Raw genomic sequence first — 23,689 nt, 5'->3', positions numbered from 1 at the left:
GTGTCTTACCACCTATTGGTTAACAGTTCTTTGTAGTTTTACATGTATGCTTTGTATCCCTTTTCCACAAACAGCCCAGTTATGGAAACAGAAGAAAAACAACAATCCCAAAACAAACAAACAAAACCCCACAACTGAAACCTGAAAAGTATTCCTTCCTTCATAAATTTCTAGTGCAGCGATTGGCATCTTTAACTGTTCAAAGTGTCTGAAGTCATTCATGAGCTCTATTTTTATTTGGAAATCTCAAACGTCAACCACACTTTAGAAATTTTCAGTGGATTGCATGCATATACACACACATACAAATACAATGTAGGCAGACATGCACCTGAAAGTGCCTTGCAAACACCAGTGTCTGAGAAATCATTATAGGTCCATTTCCCTTTTTCTTCTCTCTGCATTCATCCTTTTCTTCACTTTGCTATTTGGTGTCCATCACCTTTTATCTGCCAATGTACTTTCTAACCCATTTGCAGTATCTTTAAATTCCTACCGACACTGGATCACAAACCTAGTTGCATGGTTACTGAGAGTTACAGCTCCAGCATTTCTACATAGTGTATCTAACCAGGGGTCTGACACCCTGGATTATCCCTGAGTGCACTATACCTTGGAAAGAATGTGGTTATACTTTTTCCACTTAAATTTTTTTCAGTACTAAGAATTAAGTACAAAAATTAATCCCTCTATCGCTGGAAAGTAATACAACCCAAAGCACCTTCTTCTTTCAGTTGCCCACCAGAATATTATATTTTACTTGACAACACCGATGACAAATATGCCATCGTTAAGCCTTCACAACTATCAGGACTACCAGGTATTGATAACACTGAAGTTTCTACAACACTATTTTTGTGCTCTCTACAACAGCAACTTTGTGCCTTGCCCTGTACTTTTCTGTGCAGCCACTTTGACACACTGTTCCTCTGCCCTTCTGTATTTCCTTTACACTCAGTTGCCTTCCCACTGCCTGGGGCAGGGAAGGAGCAGAGCCTGAACATTGTCCACCTTCTCCAATGAAGCCTTACCCTGTAACTCAAGTCCTGAAATAAGGAAGAGAGGTGCTGGCGGACAGGAGACCCTATATTATCTCTAGACCATGACCCCATACACAACATTAATGGTGATTTCAGTCTTTTTCAAAGTAAAAGACTAAAAATTTCACAGTACATGGGACTAAAAAGCAAACTTCATACAAAGACTAGAGACATATATAATACTCTCCACACAAGTCTACCAACTTATTTTGTTGCTTGTTCTCAAAAGAAACAAACAAAACCCCATTAGTGTTAAGAAATTCCTACTAACAGTATTGATAAGAACAGCAAAGCTGAGATGTTTCTGAAAATTTAGAGGGACTTAAGTCAGAGAAGAGAACAGGTACAACTAAATTTTGATAAATGATTAGTAGAGTGTAACAAAATTAGTAGCAGAAAAATGCAAAGTGCAAACCCAAAATATTAGTCTTCTTATACACAAAAGTTTGTCAACAATGTTCAAAACTCGAAGTAGTACATTCTACAGAGAATTACAGGTCATGTTAAATCCTTTGAAAAAGGCTTTCTCCCATAAAGAGTTAAACTTTCCACCTTACACAGCCCAATTCAAAATCCCTCCTCAGGTCATAATAGGACTAATTCTTCCTCTTCAGAACTGAAGTTTATCACAAAATTAATGTTTACCTCACTCTATCCTAATTAAGCAATTTGTGCTCAAGAAAGGGTTGAGACAGGGCAGCAGAGATCATGCCAATCAGCAAGGAGAAAGGCTCAGGCTGTGTTCCGAGAGGGGCTCATACCAGGCATTCCTGTGATGACTGGGTGTACCTTCAGCTATCTCATGCAGCAAGTTATTTCCTTCAACGTGCACTTAAGAGGAGCGAAGAAAAACACACACAAGAAATCAATCACAGAGCACAGCAGACTCCCTCCTTCAAAACTGAACTGAGCACCTACAGCTATTCCAGAAGGATACTCCGATTTAGAAAGAACAAGCAGAACCAAAAACTTGACTCCGTTGCCTCTCTTCTGGCAGACATAGACACTGTCTACATGACAGAAAGTGACAGCCCCAATGGTGTTTTCCTAGTTGAGTTTCGATTCTTTCACTATGGCTCCCCCCCCCACCCCCCAGTACTCTTACAAATACAACCTAATTTAGAAGGAACAGAAAAATTATCAACCCCCTGAGCTAACTGGGCAGAAGATGATACTTTTCCTTTTACTGGAGCGTGAGATGGAACCATGATCTACTCAAGATAAGTGGTTGCACTGAAGCAGGCAACTGGTGTTGTACCCTGGACTACCCATTGAGCTTCCTTCTCCATTATTCACTCAAGGATTTCCAGTATAGGAATATCTCATGCATACATAGAGCATGTAAATAACCCCTGAGTTTAAAAGTCCCTAAGTAGTCATTACTATGATGTGCTGCAATGACTTCAAATTAGCTGTTACATGCTGTTGGGCAAAAACACGCCTTTGGAAAAAATCCTACAATATCATGACTAACTGAAAGCTGCCATGAAGCTGCACCTATGAAGTGGAGAGCATTAACACTTACTTGAATACATACTCAGAGTAGTCTAATACTTACTGTACTTTAAGGTTCACATAGCTATTGCAGATGAGTGGTTATTACACATCTTGAGAAGATTCATTTCATATATGCCTCACCAACTAATTCACAGAGAATTTTTGCTTATTACTTCACAGAATAATTAAAACCACTGTTCAAAAAAAACCCCAAAACACACAATAAAAAATATTGTGCAAGTCTATTATAGTATCTTACCTTTAATATTAATATTTCCTTGTTCATACTGCAGCATTAAACAAAAAGTTACTAAGATTACTCCAACAAAAGTCAAGACACAAGCCATCTCTGTTCTACTTACCTCTCTATACTTTTATGCTGGTGTATCTTTAAAACCTTATCTTATGTTTTACCAATATTTCTGCCACAAAATGAGTAATTCACAATTACAATTCATTACTCAGCATAATTCAGCAGTAAAAAGGATTATCTCATACAACAGCAAAAAAAGAGCAGTGATTCTATTGCACTTCTAGCATCTGCCACAACATGAGATACTCCTACATTAGTACTAATACAAAAACAAGAAAAAACCCAACAGGTGAAACTATAAAAGAATTAGATATAATGAAATTCTGTCTTGATGCTATCAGGCAAAGCACAAAAACCACAGAAAATAAGTACAGCATTCAGCATAACCTCAGTGTCGTCTGGAACACTGCTAATCACACACCCCAGCAATATATGTGTGATTTTTAGTTTTGTGTGTGAGAATCTAAGCTAGAAAAAGATGGACGAGGATGTTTTTCAGTATGTGGTGAAGGTATAAACAATCTTATAGTCTTTGGATTTCAACATTAGTGCAATATAATAGCCTTGATGGGGTGGTGGTGGAAATAAATAAATAAAAATCATTCTGCCTTACTGCTGTCGAAGTTCCTGATAAAGTTTTGCTAAGATCGTGCTATAGCCAAAACCACCATATCTGTTTACACTACTTTACTAGATAGCTCAATGTTGTCTCCTTCAAACAGCTTTTTTTATGGGGATAAGGCAAAGAAGGAAGGAAGCAGCATCTGCTTGGCAGCTTCTGATATCTACTGATTAGAAACCTATTAGTAGAAATAATTCAGACTCTCTCAGAAAATATGGCTTTGGGACAGATGTGAACCAATGTAAATGTCATAGTAGAGTAGATGATACCAGAGCTAGAAAACCTAACATGGGCGAGGTGGTCAAGCAATATTTCATTAGTAACCTAAGTTACTAAGTTCGATAGTCCTCAGTGGATAAATCAGAACAGTATTAATGCACTGCTTTATCCCACATGTTAATTTTTCACCTTAACAGATTAAAATATTTTCACTGGTTTCTTCCCAGGTAAACAGCAAAGTAAGACTATACTGCTAATTGTTTGCCATTGTTCACCTTCACCCTGTTTGCCATTGTTCACCTTCACAAGCCAGGACTGAGTTAAAAGAAAAAGATTCTAAAACTCAATATTTAAAAAAAAAAAAAGTCACATTCAAAGCTACTTAGCCAATAGCAACATTTATTTCAGTGAAAAGCTGTTTCTAGTCACTGCTTGGAGTAAATAAAGACTAAAATATTGAATCAGCTAAGTCTAGCTTTTATATTATTATTTCATTTTTGCTTCTACTGGTAGATACTAGTGCTTCTACTTAAATGCAGAATTTTTCTATATTTCATAAAGAATGTATGCGAAATTCCTATGGTAAAATCTAAGTTATAGTCCACAGTTAATGAAAACTAAAATATGGATCATGAAACCCTGTATTAAATTGTTCACTAAGCTATAATGCTATTTTGTTGCATGTTTACTTGTGAATTAAAAAGTCATCTTCATTTTAAAGTGAACATCAAGTTACCAGTTTGCATTGTCTAAGATACTGCAAGACAATGTTTTGTCACCCTAACAAACACAGCTTTCATTTTCAGATACCAGAGCTTGGTAACTACTGACAACTGCTGACCTGATAGAAGTTGACTAATGGGAAATGCTGTAGTTCTCATAATAATAATTGGTTACTTTAAAGATTTGTGATATAATGTCATTTCACAGGTAATGAACACTCTTACATTCATATTTACCTTTATGTGAATCATTTCTGCATCAGTCATTGCTAATGTCTGTAGAGGTCAGGACACTAAACACATGCAGCCCAGCCTCACACCAGAGCTGAGCAAGAGGAAGCTGCTGGAGGAAACAAAAAGGCCGCAAAAAGGCGAGAGGAAGCTCCAGTTATTTAGATGTCCAGATGCAGCACATGCATTGAAATATATTCACCACCTGCTCTTATACTTCCATTTCTGTCTTATGAATTTACGTACTTGCATAGTTCCTAATCAAAGTAGTGAAAGAAAGTAAAAAGTGAGCAAAGTTGACAGAAGAAAAAAAAAATCTGGACTGCATATTGTACTTTAGGTGTCTGAAGACACTCTGCTCTTCCACTTCCCCTGTTGAATTCAATTCAGATGTGTTGGACAAGACATTGCCTGAGAATCACCTTCAAGACTACTCCCTTGGAAAGTGTAAAAGGTGATGGTCACCCATTCCTTTCGACCAGTTCAGCACCATCAGTGTTCTGCCTAAGTCAGACTGTTTCTCACGATTACCAGGTCTCATGGATTTGCTGTAATATGCTCAGACTTCCTCATAAGTTTCCTTAGAGATCCAATGTACCTTATAGTTACAGCTACACTGATAACTGATATAAACAGAATACCTATTATTTTCAATTTAGCCTCGTTGATCCTATAGCCAAATAACACAAAAAATAAATTAGATGCAAGAATTTTTATTAATCGAATAAACAGACTTGCTATGGAGACACAGCAACAAGAAGAATAGGAAAATAAAACAAAGAGTCAATATTCTATTATTTTTCACTACATTTCCACAAAGCCACTGTATGCAATCTCTACCCTAAGGGTAATGTGCTCTGTTGTGTGTGTGTACAGGCATATATAATATATTCACATATCTTTACAGAAAAAGGCATTTGGTAATTCAGTTGCTAGTCCTCCTAGGCCACCATCTTCCAAATTTCAAGGAAAAGACTTTTCATTTATTGCACTTCACGCTTCTACGGTTTTAATTTATTAGCTTCACATCAAGACCAGAAGTTTAATTCATCTATTAAGCCTTCTTTTTATATAAGCAGCTACAAAGCCAATGGCCTGTCATACAAGAAGAGCAACAGCACAGACTAAATTCATAACCATTTTATTCATTTCTCCAGTGACCAAAATGTTCATGGCTACTGGGCTAGGGGTGGTTAATAGAAAGGCTAGTGATTTTATTATAACTACTGCGCAATTTTAAAGAAAAAAAACAATATTGTATCAGTTTAAACATTAGTACTGTGATACGGTATCTCATAATACAGATCTTGGAATTGCCTTCAAGAACCTCCTCAATATTCCCTCTTCCTTTCTGACTTTATCTCCACCTGTCACTGCTTTCCACCAGTGATTCATCTGTCTAACATATCCTTTATTTGCATCTCTTCACCTCTTTTCCAGCTTTTTCTTACCTGAATTTCTACACACAGAAGAGCTCTTCCTAAGTTGATCTAAGGCTACTACTCCTTTTATATCCTTTCTGAAGGCTCACATTTTGATTTTTTTAACATTCCAAAGACATAGGTTTAATATACTTGGATAAAAAAAAAAAGGAAGCCAGGACTAGATTTTCAATAACAGGACTGACAGCCATTTAACACTGCACACACCAGACCATTCCTGCTACAGAGCTGCCACCTACTATTCTGTCCCCCCACTGTTCTCAGTTTATTGCTAAGCAAAGGGAAGTTTAAAATATGATGTGATGTATTCTCTTGTGTTGTACATTTGAAACATTTTCAGTTCAATAGTTCTGTTAGGTCATGCTTAACAGGTGTATTACGTATTTAGTTCAGAAAAAAAGTAATGCCTGAAAGACAACTGAACTTGAAAGACAAGTTCATAATACACGCTTTACTATAAAACAGTAGTAGAATAAAGAAACATCAACCAAAAAAGCCAAACTGACATTTCAAAGTTTACGCCTGCTACAAATGAAAGCAATCAATATTGTGTCTGAGGTATTATTAGCTTGTTCTGTGCTTTTGATAGCATTTCGAATGCATTCCTTATAAGAGTTTTGCCAACAACACATGTTCTCCCTCAGACAGTGCAAAAGGCCTGTTTATCAGGAAAAGAAACAGCAAAACTGTAATAGGAAAAAAAAGAAAATCTCCTGCAACAGAAAGTAATAGATGCAGGAAGGAAAAGGCCCGGATATATTTGATTTTACTTAGAGGACAGCTCCAAAGATATATTTTAAGGCCAAAAAGCCTTCTTTTATGCTAGAATCTTGGGTTATTTTCACTGCACAAAATAAGAAAAAAAATTCTGAAATTAAGGTATTAAAATCACAATTAAAAGAGTAATGTGCTTTAAGGACAGGATGCATAGCTACAACAGTCTCTGCAGAATTTCTGCAGAGTTTCTTGCAATGTAGGATCTGTCACATGGCCAGGCTTGGGTTCTTTTTTTCCTTATGCAGACTCTAACACTTCTGAATGAGATAAGATTAAGCTTGAAAAAAGACACTCCTGCAGCTGCTTAGTTAAATCTACTGAAAGACAGTCACAGTTACTGTTCATTTTCCTGCTTCTTCATATGCGCTGTTCCACTTAGGAAGTACTTATCAGAAACACTTATTACACATATCTGTTAGATATAATGAATAAGTATGTTGCTTTCACCACCCTTTTAACCACAGAACTGGCTGAAAGCAAGCAGAGATCTCAAATAGAGATCCAGTCAGTCACATCCTAGTTTGAACAGAAGATAGTGTATAAAAAATTCAAGATAATGAGAAAACTCAACTGGAGTACAGGCTGATGCACTGGCTGATTATCCTAGACGCATTCCTCTCAGCAAAGTGACAAGATAAAGATTACATTTCGAAAATTTATACTTTACAGTCTCTCCTCCTCCCCTGAGATTTGGCGGATGGGAACAGCCTCCAGTGATATGACCCTTTCCAAGGTAAGGTTTTTGTTCTAAGCTGCGTCAGTTATGACAAGGTCCTCTGAAAGCTTTTCCTCGAGCAAAATTAATCCATTAAGCCACACATCCTAACTTCCTCAGGACATGTATCTGCAGATAAGCCACCTTTCCTACAGTGCACGTCTGCCAAGAAGGGATAGCAAGAGACGCTGACAAGAGAGATCAATAACTGTCATTAAAAACATTTGATCAAATCTTATTGGAAGGCTGATTCTGTTAAGTTTCTCTTATATAAAATTGTGACTTTGCTAAGTGAGGTGTAATCAACTTTAATCGTAAAGGAACACTGCAAACAAAATTCTGATTTTTTTTGTTTTTTAATGTGGACAATAATCCAGTGCCACAGTATAAGCACTCTAATTCCTTGTATGAATTTATTTCAGGGGAAGCATTCCAAAATTGCCATAAAGACTTAATGGAAATTTATTCTAATTCAATTTTCTTCAATTTTTTTCTCCTCACACACCAACATAAAAGTGTCACACTTCAATATTGGGGTGGGGAATAATAAGAAAACCTAATCTGCATTACAGGCCAAAAATCAGAATAGCCAGCACAAAGCTGAACAGTTCTGTGCTGTTTTTAGTAGCGTAAATTGCATCTTGATTAAGAAGTTTGCTAATGGATCGTTTCTCGCATAATATGAAACAAGAAAATCTACCTCCCTTCTTTTTCATACAGCACTTCTCAGAAAGACATTAATACCACTCATATTGCAAATAGGTTAGCTACATTCTTTCACCTTACATCTCAATGCTTGTGCTCTCTTTGCTTTGTAACTTTTTTTTACAGAGTTTTACCACTCCTCAAAAATTACTGCATTCCAGCTCACTCCGTGTAGTGGAATATAGCATGTTAGGGTACATTTATGTGAAGAGGAGGAAGCATGACATCCCTGAAAATTGGTACATATTCACAGGCAAATGAATAATTTTTTCCCCAGGTGAAAAGTCATGTTTTAAATACAAGTCACTGTTTCAATGGGAAAGTTACATTGATTTGTTTATTGCATAGCAGTATGGTTTAGAGTTCAGTCAAGAAGGAAAATATCTATCATAGCTGTGCTCCCTGGAAGCAGGTAACAGACAACTATGTACTTAACACACACCCCCGCTCCCCCCCAAAAAAACCCACCCACCAAAACCAAACCACCCTTACTTACAGGTTTTCTTTCTCAAAAAAACTCTTTGAAATTAAAATAGCTGTTCCAATTCAAGTGTGGGTTTCATTAATGTTCACTGACTCTAAACAATGAGATGATAAATACCACTTAAAAATGAAAATAATAGGGAGAGAAAAGGAACACTTCCAGCTATGAAAAGCAGAACAAATGAAAAGGTTTATGCGTGTATATATATGTCTTTGTATTTACGTTCTGTGTGTAGATACATACCACATCTATATTTATATATATGAAATGCACACACTTACAATATACACACACACATATATATGTGCCAGATGATCTCCACAGTTCCCTTCTAATCCAAATTATTCTATGATATATACATGGCATGTAACAAAAGCATCAGAGAGCAAGAGGGTTTTTCTCTCTTTTCATCCAGCAGAGCTCAAGCACAACAGCTCTTCCCTTGGGAGCCTTTCAAAACCACTCTGGAATTTAGCAAAACAAAGCATAAGTGTATGCCTGACTCCACTAAACATCTTTCAGCTCTTTTTCAGGTCAAGGATGGAAGGAAAAACAACAGACATTGTTTATAGACAACACAATAACTTATTATACAGTTAGCATATTATCATCTTAACACTGAGGAACTAACAACAGCTTCTTCTCAACCAAAGGGAAGCTTTTCATCTTCCCACATAACTACTGTAAAAACCAATGGCTAATTCGGAGCAAGTAAATTTTATACTTTTACATAAAAGAGTTGATAAACACAGGATCTCCAAAGTCTCTCATCGTCTATTGATAGATGATAATGACCATCTAAGAGATTATTAAAAAATAAATTATTTTAAAGCATCAATTTTAACAGTATTAAACTGAAACAACACCTATAAAAAAAGCTTTCAAATGACAGTCTGGTCCAGATCCCTTCAGGAATCATGACTCAAATAGCTATCAGATTAGGATACAATTGCCACAATCTGTGAAATCGGACTAACTTTGTAAATAAAGTGTTGTATAAATGCCACAAAATCAAAGAAGGTGCTTCACCAATTAAGAACTTTCAACCTGTCTTCAAGAAGCCTCTTCAAATAATCTTAAAATTATCTGACCTTTACCTTTCATATCAATATTTTGAAATACAAGCCAAAATTTTCACAATGTTGTGCCATTAGAAACAATTATGAATCTTGTCTGTCTGATTAATAACTCATCTTTACTCCACAACACAACTGTACTATAAATTCTGACAATATTTTTAGGTAAGCTTGACAGTTCTGACACCCTAACTTTTACAGAAGACTATACATAGAGCTACTTAAGCCAAGGAAACTTACTTTCTTATCTCTTCCTTCATCTTCACACTCATGAAAACCTCTCTGGTGTTACTAACAATCCAATATCCTAAAACCTGAAAATAAGAAGTCTGGTATGTCACAGCTAGACAAAAACCCTGAAGTGGCAAATAGACAGACATACCTCAAGGTAGTTAAGGTAATACAAGTTTTGCAAGTCAAAAGCAATACAGTTTGGTCCACTCAGACTTCAACAAAGCTATCCTCACATAGTGCAACCTAGACAAATCCTAGTCAAGTTAGCAGATGTAAACAATTACACATTTTGCATGCCATGGAAATCAGGTCTCTGATTTTAAGTATTACAAAAAGAACATTAGACAACAGTGACAGAAATAAATATAATTTCACCCATCTGAAGCAGTGTTGAAATAATATTTTGAGGAAGGCGGGGGATTGATTCCTACTGTAAGCACAGCAAGCATTTAACTTTGGTGTTCTAAATTACACCCTGCAGCCACTGTGTTCACTGCTGACACTGGCAATAAATACTCTCACCCTGTTCCTCTGAACCACACCAGTTGTGGATGTCTAGGGAATTCCAAGCAAACAATATATATACTTTATTTAAAACTTGACCCAAACATCCTAAAATAAGCTTTTGTAAAGTTCTAAGTAACTATCAGCCAATCAATTTTAATTCAGTAGCAAAACTCAAAATAAAATTGAAAGTAGTATGACAGATATCAAAAGCTCATTGTAATCTCTTGGTTTAGAAATCTAAGGATTACACCTTGGCCATTTGTCAAATAATTTATCTTTGCAAGCTTCAACTAGCTATAGAAAAGTTTTTCCAAAAATCCAAGGATGAAAACATAGGGAGTGTTTTGATTGTATAGAGCTCAATGATTGTGACAACAAGGTTGAGTGCTTATGGGCAAGGATGAGGGGGAAAGCAAACAAGGCAGATATCCTGCTGGCTGTCTGTTATAGACCACTCAACCAGGACAAAGAGGTGGACAAAACATTCTACAAGCGACTGGCAGAAGTCTCGCAATCGCAAGCCCTTGTTCTTGTGGGGGACTTCAACTTACCGGACTTCTGCTGAAAATATAACACAGCAGAGAGGAAACAGTCCAGGAAGTTCCTGGAGTGTGTGGAAGATAACTTCCTGATGCAGCTGGTAAGCGAGCCTACCAGGGGAGGTGTCCTGTTTGACCTGCTGTTTACAAACAGAGAAGGACTGGTGGGAGAAGTGATGGTTGGAGGCTGTCTTGGGCTTAGCGACCATGAAATGATAGAGTTCTCAATTCTTGGGCAAGTAAGGAGGGGGGTCAGCAAAACCACTACCATGGACTTCCGGAGGGAAGACTTCAGCCTGTTCAAGACACTGGTTGAGAGGGCCCTTGGAGACAGTCCTGAAGGGCAAAGGGGTCCAGGAAGGCTGGACCTTCTTCAAGAAGGAAATCTTAAAGGCACAGGAGAAGGCAGTCCCCATGTGCCATAAGACAAGCTGGCAGGGAAGACGACCGGCCTGGCTGAACGGGGAGCTTTTGCTGGGACTCAGGAAAATAAGGAGAGTTGGATGTTGTCTACCTGGACTTCAATAAAGTGTTCAACACCGTCTCCCACAGTATTCTCCTGGAGAAGCTGGCGGCTCGTGGCTTAGACAGGTGTACTCTTTGCTGGGTAAAAAAACTGGCTGGACAGCTGAGCCCAGAGAGTTGTAGTGAATGGAGCAAAATCCAGTTGGCGGCCGGTCACAAGCGGAGTCCCCCAGGGCTCAGTTTTGGGACCAGTCTTGTTTAATATCTTTATCGATGATCTGGATGAGGGGATTGAGTGCCCCCTCAGCAAGTTTGCAGATGACACCAAGTTGGGAGGGAGTGTTGATGTGCTTGAGAGTAGGAAGGGTCTGCAGAGGGATCCGGACAGGCTGGATCCATGGGCCGAGGCAAATTGTATGAGGTTCAACAAGGCCAAGGGCCGGGTCCTGCATTTTGGCCACAACCCCATGCAACCCCACAGGCTTGGGGAAGAGTGGCTGGAAAGCTGCCCTGCAGAAAAGGACCTGGGGGTGCTGGCTGACAGCCAGCTGAAGATGAGCCAGCAGTGTGCCCAGGTGGCCAAGAAGGCCAACGGCATCCTGGCCTGTATCAGAAATAGTGTGGCCAGCAGGAGCAGGGAGGTGATCGTGCCCCTGTACTCGGCAATGGTGAGGCCGCACCTCAAATACTGTGTTCAGTTTTGGGCCCCTCACTACAAGAAAGACATTGAGGTGCTGGAGCGTGTCCAGAGAAGGGCAACGAAGCTGGTGAGGGGTCTGGAGCACAAGTCTTATGAGGAGCGGCTGAGGGAGCTGGGGTTGTTCAGTCTGGAGAAGAGGAGGCTGAGGGGAGACCTCATTGCTCTCTACAATTACCTGAAAGGGGGTTGCAGAGAGGTGGGTGTTGGTCTCTTCTCCCAAGTGATGAGTAACAACAGGACAAGAGGAAACAGTCTCAAGTTGCACCAGGGGAGGTTCAGGCTGGATATTCGGAAAAATTTCTCTACTGAGAGAGTGGTGAAGCACTGGAACAGGCTGCCCAGGGAGGTGGTGGAGTCACCCTCACTGGAGGTGTTCAAGGAACATGTGGACATGGCATTGGTTTAGTGGGCATGGTGGTGTTGGGCTGATGGTTGGACTTAATGATCTTACAGGTCTTTTCCAACGTTAGTGATTCTGTGAGATCAAGCTTTACGAAGAAAGCTTCAAATTCTACTTTTTCTAACCCCATATTGAGTAAATACACCTTCATATGCTCAAAAGTGGAAGACTTCTGGAATCAGTATAAACTTCCTCACAACTACCTCTGCTACCTATGTCAATGTACAAGAACCAAGTGAATAAGCACAGGCAGTACAAGACTTAGAGGGATATTTGCAAATGCGTATTCATTTCACCTTTTACTAGCTTGCATTTTAAAGATGCATTCAGACACCCAATGTTTGAAAAAACCCAACTTTTAAAGAAAATTCAGTCACTATTTCTACCTATATAAGTCATGTTTATAAAACCTTACATCCCAAACACAAAAGATCACCACAATTTTTATACTGGTGCTTTATGGCATGCATTTGTCCCTTTACATTATTTAGAAGTTTGGGGGTGGAAAGGTATTAAGTTTTTAAAAATAAATATTTTACTGCAAATACTGCATCTTTTTGTGCACTACACGGTTTAACCACCAAAATGTCACAAGTTTTTCAACGATTATCACACTGACTCATTTTGTAACTATAAGGAAGTTCTCACCAGTAATAATTAGAAACTTAACACATCATTTAAATTTGTGTGCAAATATCTTATTATCTTAATTCTAGTTTCTCTTGATGCATTTATAGCACAATTTTATATATATATATATTCATATATATCTCTATCTCACCTGGGAGAGCATCTTCTGTTAAGACAATACTTGGAGTTCCCTTGCCCCCAACATCCTCTTTCACATGTTCCCCCCCCCCCAAATAAAAGTCACCACACTTCTTTCCTTGTGCCCTTTCCTTCCTTTTTGCTCTCCATGCATGTTTCACAAATGCCTTACATACCTCATTGTGCGTATTTTAATTTGTCACTATTCTACCTTGCTACCATTATACCTGTAGCTAATAAAATGGCTCGTTTCTTTAGCTAAAACAGTTCATCAACTATTTACAAGTTTAATCTTTTTTCTTTTCCTTCTCTCATGCAGAAGCCATCCAGTTATCTGTCGCATTAGATTACAAAATATAATTCTGCAACTTCCACATCCAAAATTGAACTTCATGTTCTTAGGCCTGGTGACAGAGCACAAACACTCCCAGTAACTGTGCCAACTCTTGGATCTTTTTTTAAGCAGCTCTCACTGATTTTTCTGTCACTTCTTCTGTTTCATGTATTTACACCCAAAGCTGGCACACAGCAAAAAAGTCTCTCATAGTACTTTAGATTGAAGGCACCAGTCCAGTGAGTGGCTTTCTTGGACCAATTTCTGACCCAGCCATACATACATAACCCTGCTGTTGCTAGTGGCAGTCCCAGCTAGGAAGAATCTTGCCTTTCAAGGGATACACTTTTCACAGTATCTTTCTGCAGCATTATTTTATCCTTTATACATTAAAAAGGGGGAGATTTTCCGAAACAGTAAAGTTGAAGACACCAACTCAGAAGTCTGTGTTGTCTACCCTATCTTTATAGGGATTCTAGTAACGGAGCACGTATTACTGATAAAAAACCACCTTTCAGAGCTATAGAATGGCAAGTGTACTGCTACGACAAAACCTTCTAAAAACTTCTTTCCAGTGTATAATTTATTTAATCCATGTTGTTCTAGAGCAAACCACACTATGCAAAGGCACAGGAATAAGAGGGGCTGGCACCACAGTAGGTGAAACAAACAAAAACTCCTAGGCAGTTTTCAAATTGTTTACTATAAGCATGTAAATTTGTAGTAGAGGAAGTAAACAGAAAATATAGAGGAAGTAGATTCCACCATCTCAGGTTGTAACCTTTGACTTTTAAATCACTATCTTCAGTAAATATGATGACTGCTGTCTAGACAAACTAATGAAATAAAATTCCGACTTTAAATAGTGGTGGGTTGACCCCAGTCAACCACCAAACACCCACCCAGCTGCTCGCTCACCACCTTCTCCCATGGGATGGGGAGAAAGTAGGAGGAAGGCAAGAGACTTATGGATTGAGATAACGGCAGCTAAAAGGGAAAGAAAAAGCTGTGTGTATAAGCAAAAAAAAAAAGGAGGAATACATTCACTACTTCCCATCAGCAAGCAGATGTCCATCCACTTTCTGGCAGGCAGGGCCTCAGTATGCATAACTATTGCTTGAGAACACAAATACCATAACCATGAATGTACCCCCTTTATCTTCCTTTCCATGAGTTTTTATTACTGAACGTGATGTCATATGGCACAGAATATCCCTTTGATCAATTTGAGTCAGCTGTTCCAGCTATGCTCTCTCCAAGCCTCTGGCCCACCCATGCCTATCACATTCTTTGTTTAGAGCTAAAAATCTAAATTTTTCAGGAGACAGAGGGGATTTTTTAATGGCTTTTTTTAACAGATAAAAAGCCTCAAACATTATAAAAGAATCTTTTTCTGCAAAAGTACTTTGTGGTGAACCTACTTCCTCCAGAACAGATGGGTATAATGTGAGGCATTCTTGTAGATGTCTTTGACATTTTAAGTTCCATCAGTAGAGCAGCAACATGCTTTTATACTTAAATGTTTTTCTGATTAATAACTAGAGGACTGCAGCTAGCTTTCTATATGAAGAGGAATCAAAGATTCTTTGCCATCCAGGAAAACAAATCAAATATTTATGGAAAAGTTTAAGGTTGACACTATAAAGATGCTTGCATGAAAACCGACATTTGCCAATGTTTGTACTCTATGTGAATACCTTAATACAACTTCACTGCAGCATACCTATGTATGTACTTGGGGGAGAAAAGAGAGAAAAGTCTTCTCTTTTGTATTTTCACTAAGCATACTTCTAAATTTATTATCTCACTTTCATTTCCAGAAGACTGTGGTTAGAAAAAGAACTAAACTCAGTGCCTTCACAATCCTGGTATATTTGTTAACTATTTTATAGGGGTTTTTTCCCTTTTGTAATTTTCCCCATCTAATGAAAATACTCAAGTTATGATTTCATGTTACTTTTCAGAGTTTAAAAACTCAAACATTTATCTTCTAGAATACAGCTTAGGTAAGAGAAATACACTTAAAAGCCAACAGTTCTGTCATCAGCCAGTTTTGCAGACCTGAGGACAAGCCCCACATCAGGTGTTTCAGGTACAGCACTTTTCTTCCACACAACTTTTTTTAACAGAGATCTCACACATGCACACACACTTGCAAACTTTCTTGTTTTTCTTCCAAAGAAGATCTGCCTCTCACTATTAATGTCATAGCTATATCTTGGTCATAAAATAAAATGCTATGCACCTACATAAAATAGAACATATAGTACCTTATTAAAACTGTGAGGAGACTTATAACTGATAGTAGGGATTGGTGTGCTGTAGGGATTCAAGACAGGACTTCAAAAACTATGCTGCTGGATTTATGAAGAGAAGTTTCTTGTGAAACAAAGCTCAATAAATTTTATTTACACCAAAAGTGGCAGCAAGCTGGAGGAAAATGACACAGGTCTAGCATAACAGTCAACTGTAACTAGCTCAGCTAAAGAGAGATTTCCATTTCTTGGCACAGTAACAAATCCTCAAGCAGAGACGGGCGAGGGGTGAGATTTTTTCCTCTGTAAGTAACTTAATGAATGAAGTACTAATTAACATTATGGCATTGATAAATGGAGAGAGAGATTAGGGATGTACTCGATATTCAGGCCTTCCCAGATGGACCGTCAAAGCCACATTAATTCCTATCTCATTGGAGCATCTGCTTCTCCCATAATCCATTGCCCCTTGCTACAAACAACACAAACTGTTGTGACTCAATTCGATTTATATCAATCTAATTTCTTTTAATCCAATTTGTATTCCAATCTACTACCTTCTAATCACTTAAATCTTCAGCCTCCATCTGGTAAATTTTCTCTCAAAATTAACCGAGCAGATGCCTCTGCAATTGTCTTCCACAGTCAGGCTAATCATGCCCTCGCAGTGGCCTACAGAGCACGCTGAATAGGTACGTGACTTACAGCATTGCCCTTCTTATTACAAACATGGCGATGCAGGAAGGCCATTTTGTCTGTCATTAATTGGTTAATTTGCATAACACTGCCAGGGAAAGATGCCTAGGGAACAAAAGCCAAGAGTAAAAACCTTCAAGAAGGCAGAATGACATGCTCATCATTTGTCACATGGCCATTACACTTTGAACCATCTATTGTTTGAGGTAACAAATACGGAACTGGATTACAGCTAAATACATAACAAACATCTACATGCAATATTGGATTGCATGATTTTTGGCATTGCTGCTGTTGAATTTGCAGAGAGCAAGGGAGCTGTCCAAACAAAATTCTGAGAAAAATGCATGATACTGAGAAAATTAGAAAGCATGTTGTTTTGCCAGACCCCAAAACTTCAAACCCTCTCTCTAAAGTAAATGTATTTTTACACAGCTACAACTACATATGCAAATAGAGCCAGATTTTGTGACTACCAAAAGCTAGCGTCCTTCAGGTTTCCCCAAAACTGTCCCCGAGACAGTAAGGGCCACAGGCTATCCAATACATCATTGGTAGGATGAGAAAAAAAAATTAAGAATGAAGCTAACTTTCTCAGCCAAGGACAGTTAAAAATTCTGAACCTAAAGTAAAAGGCAGAAACAGTAGTGCTACTCCTTTAAAACTGGTTACCTCATTAAGAATACAATGTTGATCCTTCCCCTTGATCAACGCTACATCATCTCCAGAAAGCTGAAGGTAGGTTCAGCACAAAGTGTATATCGTTAGTCAAGTGTTCACATGATCAAGAACTGCCAAAGTTATAGACAAAGTTTTTTCAAACCTGTTATTCAGAATCCTAGAAGGACAGAAATGAAAGTATTAAATGTGCCGCTTATGTTTCCCAAGCAATGTCAAGTGAAAAGATACGATAAAAATACAACAGGTACTTAGTAAATAATGAGGAAAGCACAAGAAAGAACAGGGCCAGTGGAGAAGACACAAGAGTAGCCTCTCTATCACACATAAGCAAGAGAAAGAGGAGGAAAGAAGATTTCTACTTAGCACTCAGTGCCTTGCATCGTGAGCTACATTCCTGTTGGCCCACACCACTTGCATAAGATCAGCTATTAAACAACAGTCTACAGATTCAGAGGGAGGCATAGTGCCCTTTTGCCATTACAGCTTCTATATAAAATATGTAGCTCCACATTTGTCAGAACAATATAAATCAGCCTAACATGGAAAGGCCAGCTTCCAATCTTCATCTTAAAAAAAAAATACATACATGTGTCATCCAAATTTTCAGTATCTAGAAGACGAGCTTACTGGGATGATTTGCCTGGAGTTTGCTATTGCTTCCTCCCCTCCTCTCAATCTATCACATCTACCCCTGATTAAGAGGTTTCGCTTTTCAGCTAATAGGAACCTAGTAAATTTTTCATGACCTGAAGATAGCAAACAGTATAAATACAATGGATCCAAGCCAGAGGATGCTGGAGAAGGAAAGGGAGGGTGTGCTTGGTTAAGGAGGGGGTGGAGTGGGCAGTCTTTCTTCCCCTCCCACAAGCTGTCAAGTCCTTCTGTGCACACCCCCTCCCTCATCCCTGCTAAAAACCTTCCTCTCTGTGCCTGCCATGACAGGTGGTCCAGATTTTCACTTAGAAAATCTGGTCACCCTATGTTTGCAACACCTCCCCGCTTAGTATCATCTGTGAATTTAATTAGCATGCAGTTTACCCACTCATTCAGATTATTAACGAAGATGTTAAACAAGACACAACCCAAATAAAAAGATCCCTGTGGCAAACCAATTGATGCCTTTAAGTCGGTTTATTGCTATCTATTGTAACCCTATATTTACAGATGTCAATCAATGGTTCATCTACATGATAGGATGGATATCCAAGCAACTTTGTTGTTATTTTTTTTTCAGCTAAAAGGTTGTGATATACTTTATACAGTAGAATTACACTGAACTGTCCCCATCTCCAAAGTCCTCGTTCTCATCTACTGCACATGTTGTTTCATCACACTAGACTATCTAGTCCCTTGCTTCACCTGTTTCATCTGCCTCTCCTGAGCAATATACACAGAATCATTGCTAAATGCTGGTCAGGAAAAATCCATACCATTTGTGTTTATTTCTAGTGTCATAACCTAAAACCAGTTCGTAGAAATCTGTTAGAGGGAGACAGAATCATTAGGAAAAGCAAGACTGGGATAGATTTAATGTATTTAACAGTTTTATAAATTGGGTTTGAAATGAAGGATTAGCAGCGGTGGGAACTATGCAAGGAATAGGTAGGGGAAAAATATTTAATTTTTATTAATAAAAAGTAATGCAAGAGCACTACTCTGAGTCAGTAGCTTCAATAAGGGCACTACAGTTTTATTAATCAGATAAGCAAAACTACAATGCAATGCCTGTGTATTGATATTTAGGTTTTGAAATTAAAATAAATTTAATGGCGTTTCATCAATAAAGCATATATTTGGGAAAAAGACAAACAAGAATGCCATAAGAGAATTCTCCATACAGAGAAGACTTACGGTTTGAGAAAACTTTATGGAACTTAACACTGTATTTACACAGAGATATAAATATTTTTATATATATAATACAGACACACATAGATACACACACACCCCTTTATTCATAAAACAAATCCAACTTGTAGCTCAAAATATTAGCAGAGTCTTCTTCCCTTTGCAAAAGTACCAGATTGTACAAGTGAACATTTGACTGTCCAAAGCCAAATGCAAATCCTCTCTAAAACAGGTGGCCACACATACCACATAAGTAATAAAAGGTTTCTCTGAGCTTATCTATGGAGTATTTCTTTTTATTTAGTCCTTTCTTTAGAAAACTGCTGAGTAGATGCAAAATTTTACCTCAAAACAGTTCCAGTGAACTAACTTAACACTTTAGAGCCCTGCTAGGCTGTTTCACATAACAGACAGGACAGCTCTGGACCTTCCTTTCTGACTGCACTGTAGTACACAGGATAAAGCAAGACATTCCAATCTTCCTACGTAATACCACAATACCAGTGAAAGAAATAATAAAAGAAGCACAACAGATTTCTCCCCATAATCAAAGCTATATCCTGACAGAGTGTAAATAGCCTAAGCAGAGACTAACATAAACTTCAGTCTGTAAATTCAGTTTACACTGAAGTAAAATTGAAACTCAGCTCTTAAGCAGAAGTAGGCAAGCTCCTCTTAACTGACCAGCGGCACTCCCTCCCACTTATTAGCAGCTCTTAAACATAACACTCCATAGCACGCTATCATACTACGAATACGAACATAATTTACTTGAAAGACCTATTTCAAGCAATATAGTAGTAAATAGAAGCTTAGGAGAGGGGAGAGTACATAGAACTAAGAATGCTTTGAAAAAAAATGGAAACAGTAATTTTTGCAGGCTAATATAATTCTCAAGTCAGTTTGTTCACAGATAGATCTACACTACATACCATGCTTATCTATATAATTGTAAAACTTTGATCCAGGTTTTATAAAACAAAGCTCAATTTCATAATAAAAGGCATTTGTAAACACTTGGCTGAACAAAACATTAGTATTTTTTCCTTTACCCATTTAGTAAGCACAAGACCACATATTTACACTCAAGACTTGCATTATCAGTGAATGAGTGAGCACAAGAATGAGTTTAATTGCAACATGACTCAAGATTTGGTAGAAGTATATTCTTAAATTTATTTTAATAAAATTTAAATATTTTTTTTTCTTCTCCTCCTCCTCCTGAACAGCCCTTTCTCAACAACCCTTTCTTCTGAAATGAGTTTTTAAACAGACATCTCAGTTCAGCTGTCTAACCTACACGTATAGGCTTGTTTGATAGTAAATGGAGAAAGAATTCAGCTCCAGAGAGTCATACCGTGCTAACATAGTTTTTAAGGTCAGTAGGAATAGGATGAACTATTAGCACAAGCCTCTCCAATGACTACAGAAGGAACCTGACAGCCTTAGATTAGACTCCTAATTTTACATGGCCTGTCGCAGGGAGATTGAATCCACCCTACAATCAGTGAAGTACAAGCAGAAATTTTTCTTCTCTTTCAGATTACTCAAACAATGCAAACTGCCACTTATTTTCACAACTCAGGTGTGTATGGTTTATTTGAAAACTGAAACAAGAATACCTAACTTCCATTAAGTGAAAGTTATCATAATTTTGAACAGTTTGTGTTTTACAATAAACATGAAAAAAACCCGGAGACTGATGACCTATGCCATATCGTAAGACTTCCACTCTCCAGAACAGACATCGCTACACACTAGCTAACCCGGCTCAATCTGGAGTTATTACAGATATTCACAAAAAGAAGAGGGGCAGTGTATCTAACCATTAACAGGAGTCACAGAACCTATGAAGCATCAGTGCCACATCTGCTAGCTCCTCCACACCAAGGAAACAGTTGGTGTTAGTGCACGATTAAGAGCTGAGAGGAACGCAACAAAAGTGTATGCAGGTGGCAGAGGTCACTGAGGGATAGTATAAAGAAAAAAGAGGGTCAAGTTATTATCTGGAATGCATCCACAGGGCACAGCCATCTTTTAAATCAGGTTTTATAATAGCCATGCCTGTATTGATTTAATAATATCTTTATGCTACAAATTTACTCAGCACACCATGAAGAACTACATCAAAGATTGAGTTGTGAAACCAGGTCTTGTTTCTTTTCCTTATGCAAGGTAAGGAAAGATTGAAGGCTTTCAAGATAAGGCATACTCTATTTTAAGTGTTTTATTAGCCTTATTTCATATGAAAAGGGAAACATCTGTCACCCAAACATCAAGTCTTTCAATTACAAGTCTTTAGGTAAAATAACATGAACACCATAAAAATTAAATTCAGATTTTAAATCAAAGTGACTAATATGCCTCTGTGTACATGACAACTAACATACTGGGTCTTTTACCTTTAAGCCTGTATTAGCATATACATAAAGCTGAAATAGAATTGAGAGAGAACATCCATGTGAAAGTATGGTTGCATCACACTGGACAGTACAATACTTTAGAGTATTTGGCCTCTAAAGACAAGTTTTCAAGAATAAGTATTTACTGTAACTCACACAAACATGACATATGAAATACTCATAGCCACTCTCGTAAACATCCAGAGAAAAGCAACCAATGCTGACTTAATACCATTAACTTCACTGAAGCTAATGCCTTAAAGGAAGGTGAGATCAGGATCACACTGCCCGTAGGCAACCGTTCCCAAGTTTAGCCTCTTTGCCACTTGCAAAGCAGTTGAGAAAAAACTATTCCTGGTGTATCAGTAATTGCCACTGACTGCTTGTTCTGCCATTTGCCTCCCTTCTCCAGAATGATAAGAACTATAGTTCAAAGGGGCAGAAACAAACAATAAGGGTCATTTTAAGTGCTAAGGTCAGGCTACATGTTTTGGGGTAGGGGAGCCTGAAGTAAAACAGTTACAAGTTACCAGTGACCCTGGAAAGGAAGTTACTTAATATTCATGTTGACAGAAAAGAAGAAAGGATTAATCATGTGGAATTAGCATTTTCATTGAGGAGCTTGGTTGAGTCTTGTGTTCTACTTTGAGAGAAAGATGGCTGCTTCACACTAGCATTTTACATCTCTCATTTATCGAAAGATTGCAGCTTGCTCCTAACTGTCATTAACTGATGAATAATGAAAGACTTCTTTACTTTTACTTCAGATTAATCATGCAGCTCCCTTGGTCTTTCCATGCCTGAATGTGTGTTCCGATTTTTTTTTTTTTTTTTAATTCATGTGGGATAAAGAAATCCGTTTAATTAGATTTCAATTCTATTGGGGAAAAATGGTCTCTATTGAAAGGGCATCACCTAGTATTTTCACCTCACAGTTACAGTGTTACAGTGCCACCGTGCACTATTCTCTCTTTTAAATTGTGTCACATCTATGTTAATTTTGAGCCATCTCTTATGTTACAAAAATTAATGGGTAAAAAATTCATTACTCCAATTACCTAGCATAGAGAAAAGTGGTATAAAAATTAATTGAAACAATTACAATATGCAGATTTTATAATTACTATTATAAGTAAAAACACAAATCATTGTGTACCATTAACATATGTCTTAATGCAGTTATTTTAGAATCACTTGCAAATTTTTTATAAAAATTCTTAAAGTATTTTCCCCTGACTCTTCCCTTTCTGTGCCCTCCTCCAAACTTATTCCCCCATACATTATAAAGTACTAGATTTGACTTTTCAATTACAGATATAAACCAATTTATATAAAAAAGCTGGTTTTCCCCATAGTGAGTGGCACATTAATTAGTACAGCATATAGAGCTACTTAATGGAGTCAGACCATTTCAAAATTTTAGCCCTGTAAATCTTGCCCCGAAGGACACCACCCACTTTATGATCACACGTAAAGAGAGTGGAAAACAGCAAACCCACTGCAGCTGTACAAAGCTGCACATGGGCAAAACCAGCTGCAGGTGATCAGGTTACACTTTGAAATACACTCTTTGATTGAGCACTCCATATCTTATTTGTGTAGCTACAGATGGCCTTCATGGTTAGAAAATCATCCAGTCTTATTGGGGGGCAGAGAGGGGAGGAGAAAAACAAAGTAAACCCACTCCCTGTCTTCTCTCTCAAAATAATCAGAACAAACCTAACCAATGCTTTGCAAACTTTTTCCTGTTTCTTGTGCCTTGAGCAGCCCTTTTCATGACCTGCATCTTCCTCAGAGTCTATCAGCCTAACAATCACTACAGTATGACACATTTTTCTCTATATTAAATGCCTGTAACATCATGCCTAAAATAATGTTTTAGGATATAGTGGATTTGTCTACACATAACCAATCAAGAATGACTACAGAAATCAGCATGTTTTCTTTTACTATCTATTAAGCATTTTCATCCATCAGCTACAGAGTGATCTCTAGCTTTGTTCAGTCCACTTTAAAA

At 37.9% G+C, this 23,689-nt stretch overlaps 1 protein-coding gene across 1 annotated transcript in view; it reads right to left on the bottom strand.

Moving 5' to 3' along the window:
- ROBO2 (roundabout guidance receptor 2) overlaps positions 1-23,689 on the bottom strand; it is a 468,174-nt gene that overhangs the window by 418,101 nt on the left and 26,384 nt on the right. The gene's annotated exons all lie outside the window — the stretch shown is intronic.

Source organism: Gavia stellata, chromosome 1 (assembly GCF_030936135.1).
Source record: "Gavia stellata isolate bGavSte3 chromosome 1, bGavSte3.hap2, whole genome shotgun sequence".
NCBI classification, from domain to species: Eukaryota; Metazoa; Chordata; class Aves; order Gaviiformes; family Gaviidae; genus Gavia; species Gavia stellata.
Note: the sequence above shows the minus strand (reverse complement) of the source record. Positions and strands in the feature narration are given on the sequence as shown.